The sequence below is a fragment of the Pan paniscus genome, chromosome 14, assembly GCF_029289425.2.
Source record: "Pan paniscus chromosome 14, NHGRI_mPanPan1-v2.0_pri, whole genome shotgun sequence".
Classification (NCBI taxonomy): Eukaryota; Metazoa; Chordata; class Mammalia; order Primates; family Hominidae; genus Pan; species Pan paniscus.
Window position 1 is genome coordinate 87,232,908 of NC_073263.2, and position 26,983 is coordinate 87,259,890.

General features: G+C 35.2%; 1 long non-coding RNA gene across 2 annotated transcripts in view; it reads left to right on the top strand.

Annotated features, from left to right (window-relative positions):
• LOC103783907 (uncharacterized) overlaps positions 1 to 26,983 on the top strand; it is a 110,562-nt gene that overhangs the window by 16,160 nt on the left and 67,419 nt on the right. For both annotated transcript variants that reach the window (XR_008620679.2, XR_609477.4), the window contains exon 3: positions 13,261 to 13,356. This is a non-coding gene — a long non-coding RNA (uncharacterized LOC103783907). The remainder of the gene's footprint in view (positions 1 to 13,260; positions 13,357 to 26,983) is intronic.

Here is a 26,983-nt window from a genome sequence, read left to right on the forward strand (position 1 = left end):
CATCTGGTTTCCAAAGCATGTGTATACCCCTATCAAAAACACAAAATAACACTCCAGGCATTACCTGGAATTGCCAGATACCCTATTCCTGACCAAATCTGAATGAGAATGAATACGATTACCTAAGAGACTCACAATATTTAAAATATTATAAAGAACGAGAATACAAAGTATGTACCTAAATTATTTCCAACATGCTCTTGAACAAAGCAGCTAAAATCTGTGACATAGGCCGGGCGCGGTGGCTCACGCCTATAATCCCAGCACTTTGGGCGACCGAGGCGGGCGGATCATGAGGTCAAGAGATCGATACCATCTTGGCTAACACAGTGAAACCCTGTCTCTACTAAAAATACAAAAAATTAGCCGGGCGTGGTGGCAGGCGCCTGTAGTCCCAGCTTCTTGGGAGGCTGAGGCAGGAGAATGGCATGAACCCGAGAGGCAGAGCTTGCAGTGAGCCGAGAGAGTGCCACTGCAGTCTGGCCTGGGCAAAAGAGCAACACTCCGTCTCAAACAACAACAACAAAAATCTGTGACATATATCTCATTTGTACGTATGTGTTTAATTACAATATGTGCATGGAACATTTGGCTGCATTCATTTAATTCATCACAATTTCACCTGGATTGAGATGTGTTTAATTCTCTCAGTTAAGGGATATTATAATAGATGGGAATTCAATGTGTATCACTTCAATTATTGTAAAGCTGTTTTAGAAGATATTCATTATTTCATTCAATGATTACTATGTAAAATGTCGGTGACATTTTTATTTTACAGTATTTTGAAGTTCTTAAAAAAGCATTGTACTTCTTAACACTAGACTTCTCCCTCTTTTATGATCAAATGAAACCTATAAATGATAGGATTCCTTTTTATTTTTTCTTCTAAGAAGATCAAAGACAAGTGTGAAAATCAGACATGGTAACTTCTATTTTTCTGATTTGCCACTTCTATTTATATTAATTGAATCTACTTTTGCTTTAAGCTGTCTCAAAAGTTTTGCACAGAGTAAGACTATAACCTGTAATCCTACTACTTTGGGAGGCTGAAATGGGTAGATTGCTTGAGCCCAGGAGTTTGAGACCAGCCTGGGCAACATGGCAAATCTCCGTCGCTACAAAAAATACAAAAATTAGCTAGGCACCATGGCATGTGCCTATCTTCCCAGTTACTTGAGAGGTTGAGATGGGAGGATTTCCTGAGGGTGGGAAGCTGAGGTTGCAGTGAGCCAAGGTTGTGCTGTTGCATTCCAGCCTGAGCGACATAGTGAGACCCTGTCTCAACAACAAAAAAATAATAATATAGATGATTGGTGGCTGGCAAGATGGCCGAATAGGAACAGTTCCAGTATGCAGCTCCCAGCGAAATCAGTGCAGAAGGTGGGGGATTTCTGCATTTCCAACTGAGCCTCCACTGGTGATACTCAGGCAAACGGTCTGGAGCTGGATCTACCATTGAAAGTGGGGATATCAATGTTGTGATATTAATTTCTAAGAGTATAAAGTAGTTTGCATAAAACCCTGAATGAGGTATCTGTAGTTTCAATGGCAAATTATTTTTTTCTTTAAGCATAAATACCTCAGAAATTCAGAATTATAGGTGTCTTTTATTGTTATCCATGTCTTTTTTATACACTGCTTACCATATGTTATCTGTCTGGCTTCTTTTCAGCTCTCTTACATGTGTTACCTATAAGGCACATATGATTGAGTCTATTCCACATATGAACATAGTAAAACCAAAGTCATAAACTGTCAGAACTTAACCTGATACTCAAGTTTGGCAGTAATTTATGCTATTTGCTTTAATCCATTCTAGCTAAACCATCTCAGTAAAAAGATATTGTCTTATTTAGCCTTAGTTCCCTGAAACAGAGCATGAGACAAAGACTTTCATATAAGTAAATAATATTGGACAAAATTTGGGGGAGAAAGGGTCTAGGGAAGAAGAAAGTCAATGCAAGGATACACCATTTTAGTTGACCCCTAAAATGAATGACTGATGCTGGATCCTTGGCGAATTTCTGGGGAATTGTATAAAATGTGTCTTAGAGTAGGCTGTCTAGAATGGAGGGGAAACACATTTATCATTGGCTCATTTTCACCTTCTCAAGGATAACCCTGCAGAATTAATTGCTGGGTCATTTCTAGGTTGCATCAGATCAAGTGTAGAAAAGTTCTCAAGAACATGTCAAGATCACAAAAGTCTTAAGGCAGTGTTGGCCTTAACAGAGGTGCTATTTACTTTTGTCTGCAAAGGCTGTGTGAAACTAATGGTTTTATCAGTGGCTGAAGCAAAAGGTGAGGACAGAGGATTTTGAAGTGGTGCATAAAAATGACACAAGTACCTATTTCATTCTTAAAACATGTCTCTTAAAGTCTATGAAGCAGTTTATTATGTATTTAATGAATTTGTTTCACATGATTTGAAATTTAAAAAATGAAACCACTGGCATATAGACAAGTGCTGCATCCCCTCTCCATTCTTACCAATTAGCATCAACCTAAACTCAAACACTTCAGTATAATTGGATTGAAACTGACCTAACACAGTGGTTTTTTAATGAGGGGGCAAATGGAAAGGTTGACTGAACAGGGCTTTGCTTAACAGTAGTGGAAAGCATCATACATTTTTCTACACCCTGTTTCTTGGTTGAAGTTTTGGCTTAACAGACATTTTCAGCTCTATCATTTATGTAGTCATTAAATGCTTTGGCTCAGAATTTCGGCTTCCTTTCACAAAACAGCTGGCTCAAGCAAACTATTTCCTCAAGCTCATGTGCTTTTTTATTAAGAATCTGTTGTTCAAATCCATATGCCCCTAGTTTATTTCTTTCCAAAATGAGTTTTTGTGAGCCAAGAGATGAATAGGTAGGTCCTATAACATCATCTGGAAGCCCGTGATGGAGTTTAGTAGCTGACATCAGTGTTGGATTTTATATGGTTGTTTCCACTACATAAACTCAGTTCAACGACAACAGATAAGTAACTGGTTTTTTCTTTAAAAAGTATAAGATGTCCCTTGTGAAAGTCATTCTCACAAGTTACCTTGTAAACAATTCATTTTTTCCCTCATTGCTGTGGATTTCTCTCAAGTATGGAAACGTGGTTTTATCTTTATCTTTTTTTCTTCTTTATACTTAACTTTCCTTTACATAGTCCAGCTCTGACCTGCATACATAGAGAATGGATTGACTAAAAGTAGAACCTAAGATCCTATTTAAAGTGTCAGCAACTTAATTTCACCAAGATATATATGTTATGGTAGGTTTAAAAAATAGCTCAAGCAAAAATTAGCAAATTATATTGTAATTATTTTCAGAAGAGAAATACAATTAACTCAAAGAAATCAACTAAATTAATGTATTCATTTTGCAAATATGTTTGTGCAAGGTTTTTTCATTGGTTTTGTTGTTTTGTTTTGAGATGGAGTCTCACTCCATTGCCCAGGTTAGAATGCAATGGTGGGATCTCAGCTCACTATAACCTCCACCTCCCGGGTTCAAGCAATCTCCCATCTCAGCCTCCCAAGTAGCTGGGATTACAGGCATGTGCCACCACGCTGGGCTAATTTTTGTATTTTTAGTAGAGACAGGGTTTCACCATGTTGGCCAGGCTGGGCTCGAACTCCTGACATCAAGTAATCCCCTCTCCTTGGCCTCCCAAAGTGCTGGATTACAGGCTACAGCCACTGTGCCTGGCCATTGTGCAAGTTTTATATTGTTGGATTTTTTACAGAATATTTCTGTACTTTTTTGTTTTGCTGTTGAAATGATCTTTTACTTAAGAATTCAAAATCATATGATTTTCCTGCTTCTACTAATAAGGAAATGCATCTGAATATCTCTAAAATGTGTATCCCTTATGGTAGGAAAAAACATGGTAGCCCAATGATGTCCATGTCCTGATCCTGGATACCTGTGAATATCCTACCTTACATAGTAAAGAGAATTTACAAATGTAGTTAAGGATCTTCAGAGGGAGAGAGGGAAAGAGAGAGAGAGAAAGATTGTGAGATTATCCTGGGTTATCCAAGGTCTCAGTGTATCACAAGGGTCATATAAATGAAAGAGGAAGGCTGGAGTGTCACATGAGAGATATGACAATGGAAGCAGAGATCTGAGTGTGGAAAGGCCACAAAACAAATAATGTCTGCAGGTTCTAGAAGAAGAAAATGCATGGAAATGAACACTTCCCTAGAACCTCCAGGAGTAAAGCCATAGCAATCCAGTTTAGATGTCTGACCTCTAAAACTGTAAGATAATAAATGTTTTAAGCCACCACATTTGTGGCAATTTGGTATAGCAGCAATGAGAAACTAATACATACCAACTCAAAGACTCTGGAATTTCCCAAGGGGTACTCCACTGGTACCTACAGAAAAGGTTCCTGTTTTCAGTTCTCCCAACTCTGACTATATCAATTTCAGCTGAATCTATTTGGTACCTGTGCCACTCTTCCATTATATACAATAGTGTCTGCTGCTCCCTGATGCTGCTTGGGCATGTTACTGTGTGCTTTATACATGAAAACATGTCAAGAAATACATACTTGACCTAGTACTTCTCTATTTTCCTTATATTCCACTGAGTATGCTCCCTCTTTTCTACTGCGAGAGAGAAGACACTCCTTCTCCCATCATTCTGTGAGCAAATATAGGGGCACATAAAGTCTATTTGCTCACAGAATTACTGCACTTCTTTGATGGACAAAGCTGAGCTCAAGATGGAACTGATCAGAGAATATTCTTTCTTAAACTTCTGCTCCTTTGTCTGACATTTATCTGGCGCCACATAGAAAGTAAATATGATCTTTTTCCCATATGAGTGTGTCCATCATATATGGTGGTGTAAATTCGTGTCCCACACTAACATAGTTGCTCTCTCTAAGCATGCTTTAGTTTATCATTACTCATCTTAAAGTAAGACAATGACAACAAAAGACAACACAAGTATAGTCTAACCCACACAAAACAGAAAAGTGCTATTATCTCCATTGTTCTGAGCCACAAAATCCTGTTAATATTGCAAGGTTAAACATTCATTTATGTGATTGATGAAATCAGATTGAATTTGAAGTGACTGACTCCCGTAATGAATATTCAGATTTTTATGAATATTAAGATTTTCACTAGTTCTATAATTCTGTTTTCGCCATATCCTGGTACTTAGAAGAATGTCCAATATATTCGGAAAATATTTGATGCCATTTCTTCCTCTATTGAGAAGTTACCAAATCTCTCCTATGCTTCTAATTTCCTTCTGACACAATCAATAAATTGAACATATAATTGTTAATTAAGTAGAGTGATGATCAAAGTGCTGATTTGCCTTATGCCTTGTCAATATAATTAATTACATGAATTAAATTGAAATATTTCTTATAATGAGAAATTATTTAATGTTAAGGATTAAGCAAAATACTGATTAACAGGAGTAGTGGAAGTTGATGTTTTCATAATTGATTTGTATGTTTAAATTATTTGATTTAATACTTCATTCGTTGAAAATATTTGACCAATATTTACAAAGTTTTATACAAATATGTGTTTATTGACAATAGGACAGTCAGTTAAAATTTTACTATGGAATTCACATTTCTGTATTTTTCATTTAATTAGAACATTTTAGAAACAAATGTAATTGTTTTTTAATAATAAGGCTCTATGAATATGTTTAATATTTTTTACACATTTAAAAATGTTGGGAAATAATTTATCTCTGTATGAATATCCACACATTATGGATGAGGAATCTGTAAGCTCAAATGTAAAAAAGCCACTCCCAAATAATAATACCAGGACAATCACAGAGGGCTTATGATTTGTATGCCTTTGTTCACTATCAACATAATCTTGTTGAATTTCAGTTTTAAGCTAAAACTGTACTACTATGAGGTTATTGTCTTGCTTTATTTTTGTTTCTCTTAAGAGGTATGGCAAATTTCTAATCAATGGAAGATTTTTATTACTAAAATTTAGGATAACTGAAATTTACCTGATTAATAGTGTTCAATAATATATTGCTGATGTTTAAGTGCAATTTTCCAAATAGTTCTTCTGCTGAGGAGACAAAGACATAACTAAATTTTTTTGTGAAGTTAGCCATAAACATCTAAATATTGTACTCAGCAGGTCATATCTGAGAGTGCACTGTATGTACTCAACCAGAGTTTGACGATTTTATAGTTGTCAAAAATGTAGGCCTACTTTGAGACTATTAGAATATTTTTGTTTGTTTTTCTACTTTTAGGAGTATTCTTTGAATTCCTGCTCTGATAAATTCTGTTCATTCAGTACAATTTCTAAGTAAAACGACATGGGTTTTTAAGGCTTTCTTTTTCTATCTTACATTTCCTGAAATTTAAAGATTGTAACAGTAACTTACCATTATTTTTTATAATTCTTTTTCTCGTCCCATGAATTCTTTTTGCATAGCAGTTTGAGGGAGACAATGGAAGAGGGAGGAAGATAAACTTGGAAGTATTGATATTTTCTTCACCTATGCATGCAAATATAAAAATGGAATTAAACTTCAAAACTATTTTAATTTATAATATATCAAAATTATATTGATTCCTTTTATTTTCGTATATATTTTTAATACTTAGTGTAGTGACTCAGTACAGATTCTAAAGACAGGCTAGCTGAGAATGAGCCATGACTCCACCATTTTTTTTTTTTTTTTTTTTTTGCTGCTTGACCAAGTAGGTCAACCCCTCTTTGCCTAAGTTTGCATATCTGTAAAATAAAGATAAAAATAATACCCAAATGACCTGTCAATGTTGAAACTATTAAATTTTTAATATATTCAAGCTCCTTGAAACTGTATCTAGCACATAGTAAAATACTTCATAGCCATAGGCTACTTTTTGAAAAAATATGAAGTTAAAAATTAAATGAAATAATTATGTGTGTCAACTCAATACTTGGAAAGTTCTGGAACATAGCAGCCTAAAGAAAGAATAAAGCATTCAACAGTTTTATTTAATTTTATTTTTCATTACCCATATTCTTGTCCCTACAATATATACATTTATAGTTTTTTGAAATTAATCTTATAACAGCAGGCAAAATCAAAATAATGAACTGAACATTGCATTCTATAAATTGGCATTAAAAGAAAGAGAAAAAGGAAAGAGAAGGAAAAACGTAAGAAATCTGCAAATGTATAAATACTACGACAAAAAGTAACTCACAGTAACAACAACTTTAATCCCATCTAATAATGGTAGCATTGGAATGTTTTCAGTTTTTATATTGAACTCTCACATCTTAATTTTATAATATTCATGTAATGTTTGTAAATCAAAATTGTATCTTTATTATATTCTGTGTAAATAAAAAGTGTGCTCTTTTTAGCCAAGAAACCCCAAATTATTTCTATATAAATTTGGAAGAAAACATAGGTAATATTTAACCATTAGAAAAATGGTATTTAAATATCTTTAATGGCAAGTTACTTTAACAATTCTAGATAATCCATTCATTTGCATTTTGCTCATATAAAGTGTACATAAAATAAAAACAACTACAGTAAATCTTCTGAACTAGCATCCATTTAATAAACTCACCAGAATAATTGCCATACCACAGTTTCCCCTGAAAACATACAGACTAAAGCCCTTGACATACTGACAACTCACTTTTATCACTATCACTATAAAACTTTATCACTATCACTATCACAACTCACTATAAAAACAAAACTAAACTAAACAAGAGTCCAATTGGAGATAGGTTGATAAGGCAAGTAGTTTTAAGAATAATATCAACAAATCAGTTTATTAGCTATGAACAAAGTCAAAATTGGGATAGGTGAGAATAATATTTAAGAGGATAACATTACATTCTTATTGCTAATGAAGGAAATTGAAACTGAAATTTGTAGACAATATATTTAATGGTGCAGATTATCATAATCAGAGAAAAAGAAAATATTAGAGCCCTGTATTAAATGATTGTCAAATTGCTTTTTATATTTATGTTCAATTAAAATATTACATACTTATGTGACATTTTATAATTCTCACCTTGATAAATGGTATTGATTAACCAAGCAAGAATCATTCCCAATTATTTTATATAAAGGGGTTTCTGTTAAATCTAAAATGTGCAGGAAAATTCCACAGCTGGTTATTACATAAATAATTTTAGAGTTTTTTTTCTATACAACAGTATAATATAATTTTAGAATCAGGGAGTAGCAGTACATTTTTAGATGCTAAAATGTAAAAGAACTAAGGTCAACCGACCTCACTTTTAATGCATGTATTAATGCTGAATTTTGTTTACTGTTTCTAAATAGCAGATAAAATAAATAGAAACCCTGAGATATTCCATAACATTTCTTTTCATAAATAATTTGTCTAGGGTTTTTGATTGCTAGAGTATGTCTTTAAAATCACATATCTATTTTTTATTTACATTTAGTTTCAGCTTCTTTCTCCCCAGGTTATACCTTCCTTTCCCATCTTCTTTCTCAGTTGGTTGGTATCCATCTTTGATTATCCTTCTAACGGTCAGTAGACAAAGATTGTAATTTTAGATATTATAATCAACTATGACCACATCCAGAAAAAAATACAATGTAACTTATTTTTGTCTATTTTATAAGTATTAGGTAACCACACGTTGCACCCCAACCCTCTATCTCCACAAACATCTCCACACATTTATTTGGCAGAAAATGTGTCAACAGATTATTCGAAATTTATCATTTTTCAGAGCAATGAGAATGATTTGATTTAGACTAATTTAAATTTATTATTGTGATGGAGATATGAACACTTGTTGACCTATGGATCTAAGGAACTATGCTGGTTGTTATCAATAAAAGTGATGGAATATTTTGCGTGTAGACCGCCAACAATACCTATTAAAATAGAGGGCACCTACCTTAGCAACCTATTCTTGAAATTCTTAATTGATTTAATTAAACCAAAGCTCAAGTAATGTTGAAGTGATGCAGGTTCTATATGGAATAATCTCAGCTAACAAAAAGGAAGAAATCTAAAGAGAATGTAAAAGAGACCAGAAAATAATCTAAACAAGTATTTAGCATTTCAGGGAAGGATGGATGATGAAACAGAATACTATTTGACAGGCAGTTCTATTCTGTAAGCAGGTAATGCATATTCAGAAGTACTGCTCAGTAGATAAGATCAGAAAAGGATGGATCTTAGGACAGTTTTCACAACTCCTCTGATTTAAATAGGGAACGAGTCAGCATACATTAGCACACAGTTCCAGTTAAATAAGGGATCTTGAAGTTGCTATTTAAAATCTGGAAACAGGCAAAGGAGAGCAAGGAAGAAACTTAAATGTTTGACTGCTGGTAATGAAAAGGCTAGTAATCTTACTGATTTATAGTAAAGACAAAAGTTAAGGAATAAGCAATATGGATATGACACTGAGCAAATTGAGATCTTTAAGTGATCTCTAATAAGGGACACAACAGATTGAAAAATATGGATTATAAATGAATCTGAAACTTGGGGTTATATGACCATAATTATGAGAAAAAATGACTTGAAAAGAAGAAAATCCTTGATAGTCCAGAAGATAGTGCCTGAAATGGTGAGAGAAAATGATAGGTATAGGTTAGAGAAGAAAAGCTCAGAAAATTTTCAGCCTTAAATATAAAGACACATGCACACGTATGTTTATTGTGGCACTATTCACAATAGCAAAGACTTGGAACCAACCCAAATGTCCAACAATGATAGACTGGATTAAGAAAATGTGGCACATATACACCATGGAATACTATGCAGCCATAAAAAATGATGAGTTCATGTCCTTTGTAGGGACATGGATGAAATTGGAAATCATCATTCTCAGTAAACTATCGCAAGAACAAAAAACCACCGCATATTCTCACTCATAGGTGGGAACTGAACAATGAGAACACATGGACACAGGAAGGGGAACATCACACTCTGGGGCCTGTTGTGGGGTGGGGGGAGGGGGGAGGGATAGCATTGGGAGATATACCTAATGCTAGATGACGAGTTAGTGGGTGCAGTGCACCAGCATGGCACATGTATACATATGTAACTAACCTGCACATTGTGCACATGTACCCTAAAACTTTAAAGTATAATAATAATAAAGAAAGAAAGAAAAAAAGGCTTATTGGTTTAATTCTGGATAACTTATTTGGAAACACTGAAAAAATGATGGTGATAGAAAGGCTTATGACATACACACACATAAACATACACACATTTGTTTCTTCCAAGTGTAATTTCTCTTTAAATGTACATTTGGGTTCTTTGGATAGTAGCGTTTATAAACCGATTTTGGAGAAACTTCATTTTTTACAATATTGTAAAGTGTATTAGTGTACTATATATTTTACAAGAGATTTTCCTAAAAGATGCTTGAATAGACTTTTGACAAACACCAATTACATAATACATTCATAGCACATGAGTTCCACCCCATAAGAGTATGATGTAATTGCAAGATTTGTGCTCTCCTTCAGACAAATAACAATTTGAATAATTAAGTAAATTATAAATATATTTACTTAATAATTATATATTTATTGATATATATTTTATATATTAAGTATATAGTATGTATATTATATATAAGTTAATATATATTTACATATTTACCTAATGAATAATTTGAACAATTAAATATATTCATAAAGTAAATTTTCACTCTTAAACATTGTTACTTAAGCAAAATTAAAAATTTTTACGTGTTTTGGAAACAATTTTTATTATATTCATATTTTATTAGTTACTTTAAATATCCTATTATAAAACTGTACTACTCTGGGAAATTTGCACATAGGACCATTCATATTTATCTTAAAACATTAAAAAATGAAAATGCAACTTGATACAGAATAAAATATATAAAATAAATTAATATACTACAGTGTAACAATTGTAATACAAAAGAATATATCTAGCACTTTTAAAATAAACTATGAAAACATCATTTATTTTTCTCCTTACATCAGGTGTCAATATAGTTATTGGGAATTGAAGATGATTTACAATTCTAAATTTTCTGATATTCTAAGAATAGTGAAGACCGAAGGGCTGTTAGATGTCAATAATCTTTTAGTACACACCACCACCACCCTGGCCACAAAAGAGCAAATCAGAGAAAATTGTAGGGCCATTGTTTACAGGCATAGCAATGGCCTAGGCACTGCCACAGAAGAGTTCTGCTTGATAGCACTGTACCATCTTGGCTCCTGACCGGAACACAGTCAGATCCTTCTTGCCTATGTGAGGTGATCACAGAGAATGGGACACAAGTGAACGAAGGAGCCCAAAACTGGCAGATACGCAAGCAAGAGATGTTGAGCAGCAGCCATGCCAAAGAGAAAGCTGCACAGAACCAGAGACAGAGAAGGAGAGAGATTTACTGTATCAGAAGGAGCAGTTACGGTGACAAGCAGACAGGACTTCTGAGTCACCATAACAGCAGAAGTAAGGTTGCTGGAGCAGGAAGCAATGTGCTCTGCCTGCTGAGGAAACAAGAGGATGGCCAGATCATCCAGTGGCCCCAGAAGTTACTGCTGCAACTTGAGAGCTGCTTTGTATCCAGATGATAATCCTGACTTCCTTCAAATTTCAACGTGAGACAGTCAAAGCCATGTTCTCTTTTTTGTTATGCTCTGATAATAAATCCTTGTCAACCGAAACAACTTTTATGTGAGTCTGATTCTTGCAGCCTAAAAAAGTAATACATCAATATTTAATTATTTGTGATCCACACCTTTCCTCATATGACACAAGAAAAATTTTAACTAAAAAACTGTAAACACTAAAGATGTTAAAATAGAGATTGCAAAATTCAAGTTAGGAAGGAACATATTTTTACCAACTTAAGGGCTAATCTCATTTCTAACACTGTAAACTCTAAACGTCTGGCAAGCAGAGCAAACAACAGACGTCTGATGAAGTAAGAAAGTCTATAGAATTCTTATTATCTCATAAAAAACAGTATTTTTGATTCAAAAAAGGCACCATTTTTGCTTATAGTAACTTTTCAGGTGCATATGATCTTATACAAGCAGCAGTAAATCAAAGGTATAAGTGATGTCTTTAACAGAAAGTTTATAGTAAATCCAGAAGTTCTCTAAAACGATCTTTTCCTGTGATCATCCATGATAAAAGACAAGGAAATTGTATGAAAACCACATTGTCTGTTTTCAATTTTCCCTTTATTTTGGCCGCCCATCCTATTGTCTTTAAAAGGTATTTTGGAACACATATTTTTTTCCGTATTTAAATGTTGAACAAGGCTATGCTTTATATTGCTATACCTTCATTTCCTAGTTTTAAGTTACTTAATAAAATTTGCCTAATCTCCTGACTCATACTTTTGTTCCTCTGCCTAAATGTGAGTTGCCTATGCCAGCATATTTTCTCTCAGACATTTCATTTCCCACGTTTTAATATACAGATCTAGCTCCCTCAGAAAGTCATTGTCAAAAAGAAACAATACTTCAAACTGTGCAATTTAAGATGTCCAATATATCAAAAATAAAATAGCACAACTAAAAGGATGATACAAAAATAAATCAACTAAGATATTAAGGACAATGCAAACATTCTGACAGATGATACAAATTATGCATTACTGATTTCTTTAGTAAAAGTCTAATGCATTTACCAATTTCTTTACTAAAAGTCTAACGCATATCTCCAAAATTGTCACTTAAAGATTTCCATTTAAATTATAAAAAGTCTCTTTAAGGACAGGTAATGATAATTCTTTGGTTTTTAGTGCAGCCATAAGTGGTGTCAAAGTCTAAGAAACTGTTGTAATTAGAAAATATCTCTTTTTCTTATTTTAGCTGTAAGTTTCCAACCCTCTTACTACCCAATTCGGGTGCTAATATCTGATTTCCAATGAGTCTTTATGAAGTTTGATGTACTGGGTATGGGGTGAGCGTGATGGTTAATTTTAGGTATCAGCTTAACTGGGTTAAGGGATACTCAGATTGTTGGCAAATAATTATTTCTGGGTATGTCCGTGAAGGTGTTTCTAGAAGAGATTGGCATTTGAATCATGGGCTGACTTAAGTGATGTGGTTTGGCTGTGTCCCCACCCAAATCTCATCTTAAATTATAGTTCCCACAATCCCCACAGGTTGTGGGAGGGACCTGATGGGAAGTAATTAAATCATAGGGGCGGTTACCCCTATGTTGCTGTTCTCATGATAGTGAGTGAATTCTCATGAGATTTGATGGTTTTATAAGAAATTTTTCCTCTTTGCTCAGCACTTCTCCTTCCTGCCATCATGTGAAGAAGGATGTGTTTGCTTCCCCTTCTGCCAGGATTGTACGTTTCCTGAAGCCTCCCCAGCCTGCAGAACTGTGAGTCAATTAAACCTCTTTCCTTTATAAATTACCCAGTCTCAGACAGTTCTTTGTAGCAGCATTAGAATGGAATAATACAGTAAGGAAGATCAATTCTCACCTACTGTAAGCATGGCCACCAAAAGAGGCCTTCTTTTTTTTATTTTTGCATTTAATTTATTTTTAATTATACTTTAAGTTCTGGGGTACTTGTACAGAAAGTTCAGGTTTGTTACATAGGTATACATGTACCATGGTGGTTTGCTGCAATCATCAACCTGTCATCTACATTGGGTATTTCTCCTAATGCTATCCCTCCTCTAACCCCCACCCCCTGACGGCCTCAGTGTGTGATGTTCCCCTCCCTCTGTCCATGTGTTCTCATTGTTCAACCCACACTTATGAGTGAGAACACGTGGTGTTTCGTTTTCTGTTCTTGTATTAGTTTGCTGAGAATGATCGTTTCCAGCTACATCCATGTCCCTTCAAAGGACATAAACTCATCCTTTTTTATGGCTGCATAGTATTCCATGATGTATATGTGTCACATTTTCTTTATCCAGTCTATCATTGATGGACATTTGGGTTGGTTCCAAGTCTTTGCTATTGTGAACAGTGCTGCAATAAACATACGTGTGCGCGTGTCTTTATAGTAGAATGATTTAAAATCCTTTGGGTATATACCCAGTACTGGGATTGCTGGGTCAAGTGGTATTTCTGGTTCTAGATCCTTGAGGAATTGCCACGCTGTCTTCCACAATGGTTGAACTAATTTACACTCCCACCAACAGTGTAAAACCGTTCCTATTTCTCCACATCCTCTCCAGCATCTGTTGTTTCCTGACTTTTTAATGATTGCCATTCTAACTGGTATGAGGTGGTATCTCATTGTAATTTTGATTTGCATTTCGCTAATGACCAGTGATGATGAGCTTTTTAAAATTTGTTTGTTAGCTGCATAAATGTCTTCTTTTGAGAAGTGTCTGTTCATATACTTCACCCACTTTTGGAAGTGGTGGTTTTTTTCTTGTAAATTTGTTTAAGTTCTTTGTAGATTCTGTATATTAGCCCTTTGTCAGATGTATAGATTGCAAAAATTTTCTCCCATTCTGTAGGTTGCCTGTTCACTCTGATGATAGTTTCTTTTGCTGTGCAGAAGCTCTTTAGTTAAATTAGATCCTATGTGTCAAATTTCCTTTTGAAGAGGCCTTCTATAGGGCAATATTCACCGGATCACTCTGTGGGGCCATCATGGCCCTAAGTAGATCAATGGCCAGTGGAACTATGGGGGTGAGGCCACCTCCAAGACCCAGACCAGTAGAGTCAACAGTGTACAACAGAGAGCCACAGGCATGTAATCTAACCCACAAAAGCTGCACTGTGGGTAGCTTGAAGCCTTGGGGACCAAATCTAATCCCAGTGTGTCCAAATGGCAGAACACTAAGTCAAAAAATATTTTTCTCAAGCCTTAAGATTTAATGTTAATTGCTTTTTGGGATTTGAACTTATTTGGGACCAGTTACTCCTTTCTTCTTTTCTATTTTTCCCTTTTAAAATGGGAATGTTTATCTTGTGTCTGTTCCACCATTATATGTTGAAAGCAAATAACTTGTTGGATTTCATGGATTCATGGCTGGAAAGCAATTTGCCTCAGGATATATATTATACCTTGAGTCTCACCCATATCTGGTTTGGATGAGACTCTGGGTTTTAGACTGTTGAGTTGAGTTGATGCTGGGACAAGTTAAATCTTTGGGGGTATTGGGATGGAATGAATATATTTTATAGGTGAGAAGGACATGAGTTTTGAGAGGCCAAAAGCAAAATGTTGTGGCCTGAATGTTTGTTTCCCCTCAACATTTATATTTTGAAGCCTAACCTACAAGGTGAAGATATTAACAAGTGCAACTTTTTGGAGGTGATTGAGTGATAAGAACTCCACCCTTATGAATGGGATTAGCACACTCATCAAAGAGGCCTGATGGAGCATGCTTGTTTTTTCCACCATGTGAAGACATATAGAAGGTTCTATATACAGCAGAGTGCCCTCACCAAACACCACATCTGCTGGCACCTTGACCTTATACTTCCCAGCCAGCCAGAACTAAGAAGAATACATTTCTGTTTTTTATAAATGACCCAATCTAAGGTATTTTGTTACAGCAGCCCACATGCACTAAAACAGTGAGACTTAGGGGTGAGGAATTAGAGAATTACTATTGTTCTTCAGGCTGCTATAAACGAAGCTGAGGAAGTGATTCACAATGTGGTTTTCTTAAAAAATTAGTATTTTTGCTGGACAAGCCCTCCTAAAGAGTAGTCAGTCTGAAAGAGATGGCAGAAAGGGAGGTCTAGATATAACACTTTTAGTATAGTTTTGGGGAAAGCTAAAAGATGAGAAAAGGAATTGGAACACAGAGTAACATTTACTTTTTTTTTGTGGCAAAAAAAGAGAAATGTTTAAGAATGTCATTAATCATGGGCAGAAATAGCAGTTAAAAGCACAAACTTAATGTAAACAACAGGGGTGAGAGGAGAGTTGCTTGATTTGAAACCTCTAGGAGATTAAGGAGTAACTGACTCTTAAAACTCACCTAAAACATAGATTTTTGACAATTCAGGGCTGGTGATGCTTTACTTATATCTTCAAATCAGAATGTGTCCAGTTGGTTTGGTAAGCAGCAGCCCTTATACCTAGAGAAAATAAACATATGTTTCAATAATGTCTTATTTAATACAACATTATGGGCTGAGCAGTAAACAGTTTTATAACATGCTATAATTAAAGGTTTTTAAGTTCTTAAATTTTAACAGTGCTTATGATAATATAACTTCTTAATTGCTACCTTCCTCACATGTAAAGCTGTCTTAGTTTAAAAATGAAAGCAATTACTGAAAGTTGAAATAGAAACATGATATATTAAATATATCCTATACACAAAACATCCACATTAACAGTTTAGTATTTTTTCTTTAGAATTCTGTCCAGAATTGGTTCCTTCTGGTGGGTTCTTGGTCTCGCTGACTTCAAGAATGAAGCCGTGGACCCTCGCAATGAGTGTAACAGTTCTTAAAGATGATGTGTCCAGAGTTTGTTCCTTCAGATGTTCAGATGTGTCCAGAGTTTCTTCCTTCTGGTGGGTTCGTGGTCTTGCTGACTTCAAGAGTGAAGCCACAGACCTTTGCAGTGAGTGTTACAACTCTTAAAGGTGGCTCGTCCGGAGTTGTTTGTTCCTCCCAGTGGGTTCATGGTCTCGCTGACTTCAGTAATGAAGCCACAGATCCTCGTGGTGAGTGTTATAGCTCATAAAGGTAGTGTGGACCCAAAGAGTGAGCAGCAGCAAGATTTATTGTGAAGAGCAAAAGAACAAAGCTTCCACAGCATAGAAGGGCACCTGAGCAGGTTGCTGCTACTGGCTTGGGTGGCCAGCTATTAGTCCCTTATTTGGCCCCGCCCGCATACTGCTGATTGCTTCATTTTGTGGAGCGCTGATTGGTCCATTTTACAGAGTGCTGATTGGTGTGTTTACAATCCTTTAGCAAGACACAGAGTGCTGATTGGTGCATTTTTACAGAGTGCTGATTGGTGCATTTACAATCCTTTAGCTAGACACAGAGCATTGATTGGTGCATTTTTACAGAGTGCTGCTTAGTGTGTTTGCAATCTTTTAGCTAGACACAGAGCACTGATTGGTGCATTTAGAATCCTTTAGCTAGACACAGAGTGCTGATTGGTGCATTTACAATCCTTTAGCTAGACACAGAGTGCGGATTGATGTATTTTTACAGAGTGCTGATTGGTGTGTTTACAATCCTTTAGCTAGACACAGAGTGCTGATTGGTGTCTTTTTACAGAGTGCTGATTGGTGTGTTTACAATCCTTTAGCTAGACACAGACTGCTGATTGGTGCATTTACAATCCTTTAGCTAGACACATAGCGCTGATTGGTGCATTTACAATCCTCTAGCTAGACAGAAAAGTTCTCCAAGTCCCCACCCGACCCAGAAGCCCAGCTGGCTTCACCTCTCAGAATTAAAATAACTTTTTTTTTTTTAAGATAGTCTTGCTCTGTCACCCAGGCTGCCAGGCTGGAATTCAGTGGCACAATCTCGGCTCACTGCAAGCTCTGCCTCCTGGGTTCACGCCTCAGCCTCCTGAGTAGCTGGGACTACGGGTGCCTGCCACCACACCTGGCTAATTTTGTTTTTGTATTTTTAGTAGAGATGGGATTTCACCATGTTAGTCAGTATGGTCTCAATCTCCTGACCTTGTGATCCGCCCACCTTGGTCTCTCAAAGTGCTGGGATTACAGTCATGAGCTACCGTGCCCAGCCAAAATTACAACTTTTTTAGCAGGTCATGGTTTTATTTTCTTCATACCTTTTGATATTCCCATAATTTATCTTTTTCTAATTTTTCTGCTTTTTTTCTTGTCTAGGAAATATTTGTTGACAAACGCATTTGCTATATCCAACAGTGCCTCCTTATCCTTGGGGAATATGTTCCGTGAACCCCCGTGGATGCCTGAAACCATGAATAGTACTGAATCTTAAACACTATGTTTTTCCTATGCATACATAGTTAAGATAAAGTTAATTTATAAATTAGACACAGTGAGAGAATAACAGCAATAAATAATAATAAAAGATCAACTATAACAATATACTTTAACAAAAGTTATGCGAATGTGTTCTCTCTCTCTCTTTCTTTTTTTCTCTCAAATATCTTATTGTGCTGTACTCATTTATTTTCATGCTGTGGTTGACCACAGGTAACTGAAACCTTGGAAATTGAAACCATGAATAAGCGTGACTACTGTATATACCGTATATACAGGGGATCTTACAATAGCCTGAAGGTATTGCCTAATCAAATTTCCAGACAAATGGCTTCCATCCATTCAAGCCCAAGGCCATGAAGATGCAATAAAAATAAAACAGACTGCAGCCACGGTCTCCCTTACTCAGAAATAGTTTCTCTCACTCTTACTTAGGCTTTCTTTCCAACCGACCTCAAGTTCACCTAGGCTGTATCAGAGTCTTCCCACCTGACTTACTCTGCTCGCCAACTCTTTGATTCCTTTGTATGATCTTTGTTATTATACAAAGTGACCAAGCAATTGAACATACACAATTATTAAGATATTTTTGGTAGTGATTTTGGCATAAATGTAGCAGATAGTGAGAATAGGTCTCTTCTACCACAACTTTGCTACCATGGTGTGATAAAATCAAGTCTCAGACAGGAGGCCACCATAAATACTATCGTTTCTTAAATATCACTTAGTAGCAGCACAAAATTGCTTTTCTGTGATCTCGGTGACTTTCCAGATCTCTCTCTCTCTCTTTTTTTTTTTTTTTTTTTAGGATCTGTTTCTCTGACCCTAACTAAAAACAAAACTAACAATATTCCAGTGGCAGCATTCATTATAATATTGAATATTATATCTATGAAATATTGTAATTATACATTCAGCATCGGGCAATCTAAATTCCCCAAACATGTCAGTTACCATGCACTATTTAAGGAAAGATACAAAAGAAGAGATTACTAACTTTTCAAAGCTTGTTCATCAAAATGTTAAAGCTCTGTCTTCCTAGAATATTTTAATCAGCCTATTTATTTGGATGCCAGTAATGTTGCCAATGAAAGCACATTTCTCACATTTGTTATGCCTCCAGTGGTAGTCAGAGAAAATGATATCTCAAGATATCTCTGAAGTGCAAACTTTTGACTGACATTCTCAATGTATGCATTGCTGTTTTGGATGTATCTCCACCTCTGGCAGAGAAGATGAGAACTTACACATGTTCATCTTTTTGCAAGTCCACATTGAAGTATTTTCTAGTAAATTACCACTTATTTAGTAGTTGTTCAGACTTTAAAATAATCTCTCTCTAGAATTCAGCTTCCTGCATATTTCCCTCAACATTGAAATGTATGGGATACTGGCACATGCTATTCTGCTTAGGACTCCTGCCTGGCTTGGAAGGAAGGATAAGATGGAAAGAGATTGTGGTTGAGATAGCTGGTGATCACCAGATCTGTTTATCCTCTTATTTCTGGGAATATGGGCAAACTTTCCAGTCCCCCTTGCAATTAAGTTATAGCCATGCAACTAGCCAAGGAGCTGTGAGTGGAAATTGCAGTTGTAAAGTTTTTGAGCCTTTTCCCCTTTTTCTGATAGCCACTGTTTCTGACACCTTTCAAGAATTACTAAGACAGCAAAAAGTTTCAGTTATATATGTTCATCAGTATTTAATTGCTACATTTATTTCACCAATTACTTTTGTTCTACATTTTTAAAAAACTGGTTTATTTTCTTCTCCATTGTGCTGAAGCAAAAACAATTTCAACTGGAACAACTTTTGCTTGAAATAAATTCATAATGACAATTTGCTGACTCTTGGATATAAAAACTATTACATGATACCTCAGGAGTTAGAACATGAGTATTGTACAGAATCTACGAATTTCATCAGGTAACTTCTCCAGTATTCCAGTTATCATGCTTCTCCTAAGGCAACTTTACATCTGTATAATAGTTATAATAAGATATTTTACTTTAATATCATAGGATTGATGGACACACACACATAGATATAAAATTATAAAAACTATATAGTCCCAGTTTTTTCAATACTTCTACAAGGCAACAGGTAAGTCAGGGAAATCTACAGAAGTCATAATATCTAAAGTAAATGTTTTTTGCAGCAAATATTCATTGGATATCTATATGTGCAATAATCTGAAATCGCTTTTTTGTTTAAGGTTTTGCTCAGTCTCACCCTAGAATTAAATTATGGAGCCCAAAAAATGTGCCACCAAGTATGTACAGTGTCAATTATGTACTCATTTAGTTATAATAATTTCCAGGCACGTGAGTGTTGAGTGCCAGTCAGAACAGAAATAGGTTTTGTGGGCAAATGATTGATCTTGGAACCAGATTCTTGAGGAGAACCAAGAAAGAAATAAAACCTTATTTTATTGATATCTCTGATTTTTCATATTATTCCAGTATTGGATTGTAATTTTTAATGCTTTCTTATGGTAAGCACTTATTTATCAATTTTACTGGCTCTCTAGCTTTCCCAGAACTATTTTTTCTTTATTTTGCTTATTTTTAGAGCAAAAAAAAATTTTAGATTTGATATGTGGGCACTGAATGTCCAAAGGACTTAATACAAACACAAGAAAAATATTCCATACATGAAATTTGTTTTACTTGAGGTTTTTTGTTTGGATTATTTACTTTTTTTTCTGATAATTTTCTTGGAAAAGGAGCATAAGATGTGAAAATTTGAGGAAGTAGCTTGTCAAATGATGTTTTTTATGCCCTCTTCATTTATAAGTAGCTCGATATATACTTCTAGATTTACTATATATTTATTTAGAATGTTTGGGTTTTATATTTCCTAAAACATACTTTTATGATATTTTTAAGAAATCTTTTTCTGTTTTCTGTCTTTTGGTTCAGTTCTTCTATTTCTTTAACTTCCATTTATTTTGGCAGTTTTGACTGTCTACATTGATTCTATTCCCTACAATTTCCTTTCTCAAGTTTATTTGTTCTCACTCATATTTTTCATGTTAGAACTTTTCCTTGAATGTTTGGTGATTAATGGCTTCTGTTAATCAATAAGACATCAAAGGTTGAAATAAAGCTCTTATAAGTCTTGACAGGGCTTCCGACTGGTGGAAGCTATGACCTGAATGTTTGTGTCTCCCTTACTGCCCCCAAATTTGTATATTGAAATCCAAGGTGATGGTATTAGGAAGCAGTGCTTTTGATAGGTGTTTAGCATATGAGGGCACAGATCTTGTGAATAGGATTATAGGATTCTTATAAAAGAGATCTCAGAGTCGTAGCTGGCCTCTTGTACATGTGAAAACACAGTGAGATGATGCTATCTACAAATCAGAAAATGAATCTTCGCCAAACAAGGAATTTGATGGTACCTTGATCCTGGGGTATCCAGCCCCCAGAATGGTGAAAAAAATTTCTGTTTATAATCCACTTAGTTTATGGTATTTTGTTACAGCAGCCAGAAATGGACTGAAACAGTGGCTGTCCTTACATGATTTTTGGGCAAGTACACACACACTTCTTTGAAGGATCTGCAAATATAAGTATCTGTATAATCATTTTGGGTAGCTAGATTCTCCAAGGAACAATATACCAATTTTCAATCTGGAAGGTAAAATCCTGCCTGTTGTTTTGAGAGCTTAGGGGAAGCAGTTGACAATGGTTTTCATCCTCAATTGACTGTCCTTTAATAAGGCAATTATTGCTGCTCTCAGCTAGGATTGGTGACTATAATTTGTTTTGTTTCAACTTCCCATAGAATGCATCTCTCACCCTTGGCTAGAAGGGAGAAGAGTTAGTGGCCTAGAGTAAGGCCTGGGCAACAACATTTCTGGGTCCTTTTCATCAGTTCTTCCATATTAGATACACCTTCTGCATGTGTGTGCATTACAGGTATCGTGTGTCTCCAATTACTCAGCATTTGGGGCAGGGTTCTAAAGAGGGAATTATTAACTTTGTTGGCATCTCTCCTTTAAAATAGGTTTAGATTCCAATTTTATGTTAATTTCAATAGCCTATAAATCTTCTGGTTTATAAGAAAAAATAAATGTTTTTCTTTATTTACTTATTGGAATGTGCAGAGAAAAACGTGTGACCATTATGTCCTGTTTTAAATGCCCCATTTTATTTATTCATTTATTTATTTTGACACAGTTTTTAAGATGAGAATCCTGTAGTTTTATGGCTAGATATAATTTTTTTATCCTGAGCCACATTCTTTAACTTTCTTTTTGCACTGGCCTCCCGAATTGACCTATTTTTTATTTTCTATATTTCAATTGCTTTATGCCCTAGTTTAATGGTTCACGCTCACATAAATATGTTTATTCTTTCAACAAATTTGATTTGCTATAGGCATAAACAAATACCATATATATCTTTGAGAAACTGTCCATATAATTAAGCCCAAGTCCTGGAACTAAATCTCTTATAGACTTTTTTAATCATTTCATTTTGAAGGACTATAAAAAAAAAATGTGATTTCAGTTTCTTCCTCAGGCCCACTGTGATGTCACATAAAATTTCACAGTATCCTTACTTTTAATGGTTAGAAATGAGCCTAATCTTTAAAAAACTTACTCCATTTTTAAGTTCCTGTTGCAGTAGCTAGGCCAAATTAAGGTACTATATCTAAACACACCCCATAGTAAGAAAGTTGCTCTGTTTGGGGAAAGTCAGTTACGTAGATGCTTTAACTGGTGAAATAGGTTTCCTATGTTGAGTAAAGAGTGGGATAAGGAAAACCTGCAGGCAGTGAAACTAATAACATTATCATTATTGTATTGTCTAGTAAACTTTGGTGAGAGTTTAGAGCAAGGGTTGGCAAACATACCATAGCTCAAATCTTGTGGGACACCTGTTTTGTAAATAAAGTTGTATTGGAACATGGTCATGCCATTTGTTTATGCATTATCAATGGCTGCTTTTGTGTTAAAATAGCAGCAACAGAGACTGTCTGGCCTTCAAAGCAGAAAATGTTTACTATCTTAATTAGTTTCTTAATCCCTGAAGATGTATGAGGAGGCAAAGTGAATAGTCCTTAGCTCTTTATGATGTGTTTTAGCTAAAGGTTCTAAAAGAAATCACTAGCTAGAATAAGTGGGTGGATGTGAATGAGGTATGTGTTAAACATGAGAATATATTCCCTTGAAGACTCCAACTTCAGGGAGTGTAATTGATCAAGGGCACTAGTGCTGTTCTCAGAAATCAAATGGTTGAGTTTTCTCTGAGCCTATGAGGCCACAGTACCCAGAAGATGCTCCCAGCCAGTGATGAAAATGACAAGGATAATACAACAGTTTATTTCTGAAAGTCTCAGGACTCCTCTGATGGCTGACTCCTAGATTCTGCTTTGGTCTTCCCTAAGTTTCCTCAGTGTTGTTGATGGCCTATGTGGCTTGCTCCTGACCTACCTCTGTGAAGCAGAGTAAGACTAGCATCAAATTTTGAAAGTTTTCCTAGCCTTTTCTGGTTTCCTCCACATTTCTGTCATGGGCATTTTCCCTAACACAATCCTTTTATATGAAACCTGTGTTAGAGGACCAAGAATAAAACAAGCGCTTGCAGGATTCCCAGTTGGGAATGTCAAATACATTTCTTGTGCTTTTATCTTGTTCTTTGGAGCTAAGAAAATGTTTCCAAGAGATATATTATTTGAAATCTTCAGCATAAAGTCACTTGTAGTTGAGTCCATTATGCATAATAATACCAGTCAGAGATACAGGATGCTGTGGTTTGAATGTACTCCCCCCAAAATTTAGATTTTACCAATATTATAGTATTGAGAGGTCAATCTTAATAGTATTTAAGAGGTAGGTGATAGGCGCATGAGAGCTTCTTTTTTTGTGAATGGGATTAGGTCTTCTTATAATGGGGCTTGATAGGGGAAGTTGGTCCCTATTTGCCTTTCCACCTTCTGCCATGTGAGGACACAGTAAGAAGGGCCTCACTAGACACCAGCACTTTATATCTTGGACTCCTCAGGTTCCAGAAATGTGAGAAAATAAATTTCGGTTCTTAGTAAATTACCCAGTCACAGATATTCTATTATAGCAACATAAATGGTCTAAGATATAAAGAGAGAAAAGGGTAGAGAATAGAACTTTGAATAATATAAATATTTTAGAAAAATATTTATAATTCACCAAAATGTTATATCCAAATGATGTTTTCATTGTTTGTTAGTTTTAGTGTTCTCAAATATGCATTTAACACATATAATTAAAATAGTGCCAGAAGAACTTTATTTTTGATAAAGGTAGTTTTAAAATGATACCTAAAAAGTATGCATAATGAATCAAACATAGGTAATATTGCAGATATATTTTAGTTTGTAATTTTATTTCTGTGTTTTAAAAATAATTTGATTTATATTAGATAATTATATTAGATAATTATATTAGATAATTATTTTCATCATAGGTATTTTATAGTATTAAAATAATTAACAATTAGAATTACTTGCCAGGGAGTACTGTAAGTAATTACTAGATTTATGTAACTCTTGTGTTGATTAATAGAATATGCTAATGACAGATATTCCAGATAAATTCAGGAAGCTGTTCCAAAGCTGGGTGGTTTCCAAGTGAAATATTTGTGGAAAGAAGACAAAAGAGAAAGCAGAGAGGCATAGCTGATTTTTGTTAAAAGTGGAAAGTTGGCTAAAAGGAAATTAAGAAATTGTCTTCACTATGGTGAAGAAAAAATGTAACTTGACTAGCCACTAAAATACATTCTTCATGTTTGCAGTTTTTTAAAGATAAATGCTTTCTTATAAAATATCATGTATTTTAATATTAAAGAAAAGATTGCACCGGACAAAATGAACAAATAGATGTTGGTTTTATTCCAGTACTGTTTTCAGCAATAGGCAAGAGAGAATATAGACGACGTTTGGACACTCAGCTCTGCTGAAGCAAAGGGCAGGAGACATTAAGTGCTGGAGTTGGGAAATTGTAGGTCATCTGTGTTTAATAATTGGCTTTACCCTACTCAATTAGGCCTTACCTAATTTCCTTACCCAAGGGAAAAGTAAATGTTCTTCTATTTTCATTAAGGGTGATAGTTTTACATCTTGGAGCATGGTGGCTAAGAAAGCTAGTCTCTTGCGAGAATTGATAGCAAACGCATTTAGTGATTACTAGATGGATCCATCATTCAAAAATGTATTTAATCCATACATCCACTAGAGAGATGGTATATATCTTATTCCCATTTATAGATAAGAACATGGAGACCTTTAGAAGTTATACGACACATAGAAAACTGAGGGAAGTTAACGGGAGGTTGAGGCAGGAGAATCCCTTGAACCCAGGAGGCAGAGGTTGCAGTGAGCCGAGATCGTGCCACTGCACTCTGGCCTGCGAGGCAGAGTGAGACTCCGTCTCAAAAACAAAAAACAACAACAAAACGGAGGGAAGTTAAGTCTGGCTTTAGAGTTGTGATGTCCAATATGTAGTGTCACTTAACACTATCACATATTGCTATATAGATTTGAAATAACTAACGTTAAATAAAATTAAATGTTCAATTCTTTAGTCAAGCTACCCATCTTTCAAATACTTCATATCACAAGTAGCTAGTGACTACTATAGTGGGCGGTGCGGACAGAATATTTCTAGCTTCTTTGAAAGTGTTAGTGGACAGCACTGCTAGAGCCTATAGCCCCGAAGAATTCTACCTCGCCACAATGAAAACAGCAGTGTCTAACACATAATAGGTGTTCCATACAGGTTTGTCTCTTTCTGTTCTTTAGAGAAAAATGAGCTTTTCTTTCAATGAAGTTTTATTGATTGATTGATTGATTGATTGATTGAGATGGAGCCTCGCTCTTTCGCCGAGGCTGGAGTGCAGTGGAATGATCTTGGCTCACTGCAACCTCCGCCTCCCCTGTTCAAGTAATTCTCCTGTCTCAGTCTCCCTAGTAGCTGGGACCACAGGCGCCCACCACCATGCCTGGCTAATTTTTGTATTTTTAGTAGAGACGGGGTTTCGCCATGTTGGCCAGCGTGGTCTGGAACTCCTGACCTCAAGTGATCCACCCGCCTCGGCCTCCCAAAGTGCTGGGATTATAGGCATAAGCCACCGTGCCCGGCCTTCTTTCAATGAAATTCTTCAAAGAAAAAGTTATACACATTTTCAGCCCACAATATTTTATTGAAAGAGTAAACTCAGGTTAACTGTGAAACCTAGTTCATAAATGTTTCCTGAGAATGCAAAACTGGAGCATTATTTTTCACTTGCATGGGAGTCAACAGCTAATAGGAAGCAGTGACATCTAATCTGGTTCTCCTCACTCATGCTGCCAGAACGAAATAAACTTTCATCAAATATTTCATTCAAAGGTACTACAATTTCATCATGCAACATCTTCCAAACATTGCTTTTTCTGTTATTACAACAAGTAGAAAATGAAATTCCTGCTATCTGTTTCATCGTGTTTAATTTTTGTATTTCAGGAAATTGTGTTTGTTCAGCTATTTGCTAGCAGAGCTAAATATAAGTTTGCTTGAAAATTGAATTACAGAAGAGCTTTTTTTTTTCTTCAAGTATGGATTCTGATCTGTAACAGCCAAATAAGAACTATTTCAGGTCAAATTCTAGTGCAGTGCTGAAGTATTTCTCTGGTCTCAGCAATTTTTTATCAAAGGCAACAATTCAAATTTTTAGTACACTGAAATCATTTTCCTATATGTACATTTTAAATTCTTCCCCAAATTTCTAACTGCTTATTAATCTAATTTTGTAATTTGGAATAATTTCCTATGATATCATTTATTAGGTAAAATTTGGGCAGTCAATAAAACTATTAGTCCATTAAACAATTTTAACTGGGCCTTCAATTAAGCAAATAACTTTGCCTGCTGTCTAGCTATGCTTCTAAGAAGTCAAACTTAATTTAATTTTAACAATGAAAATAAGGATTATATTATTAATTGTTTTCCTTTTGAAATCAGTTAGTCTGAACATAAAAAAAAATGACAAAATTGAATATAAACTGGCATGGCTATACCAAACAATAAAATCATATCTCCTCAGGCTATTGACATTACCTGTGG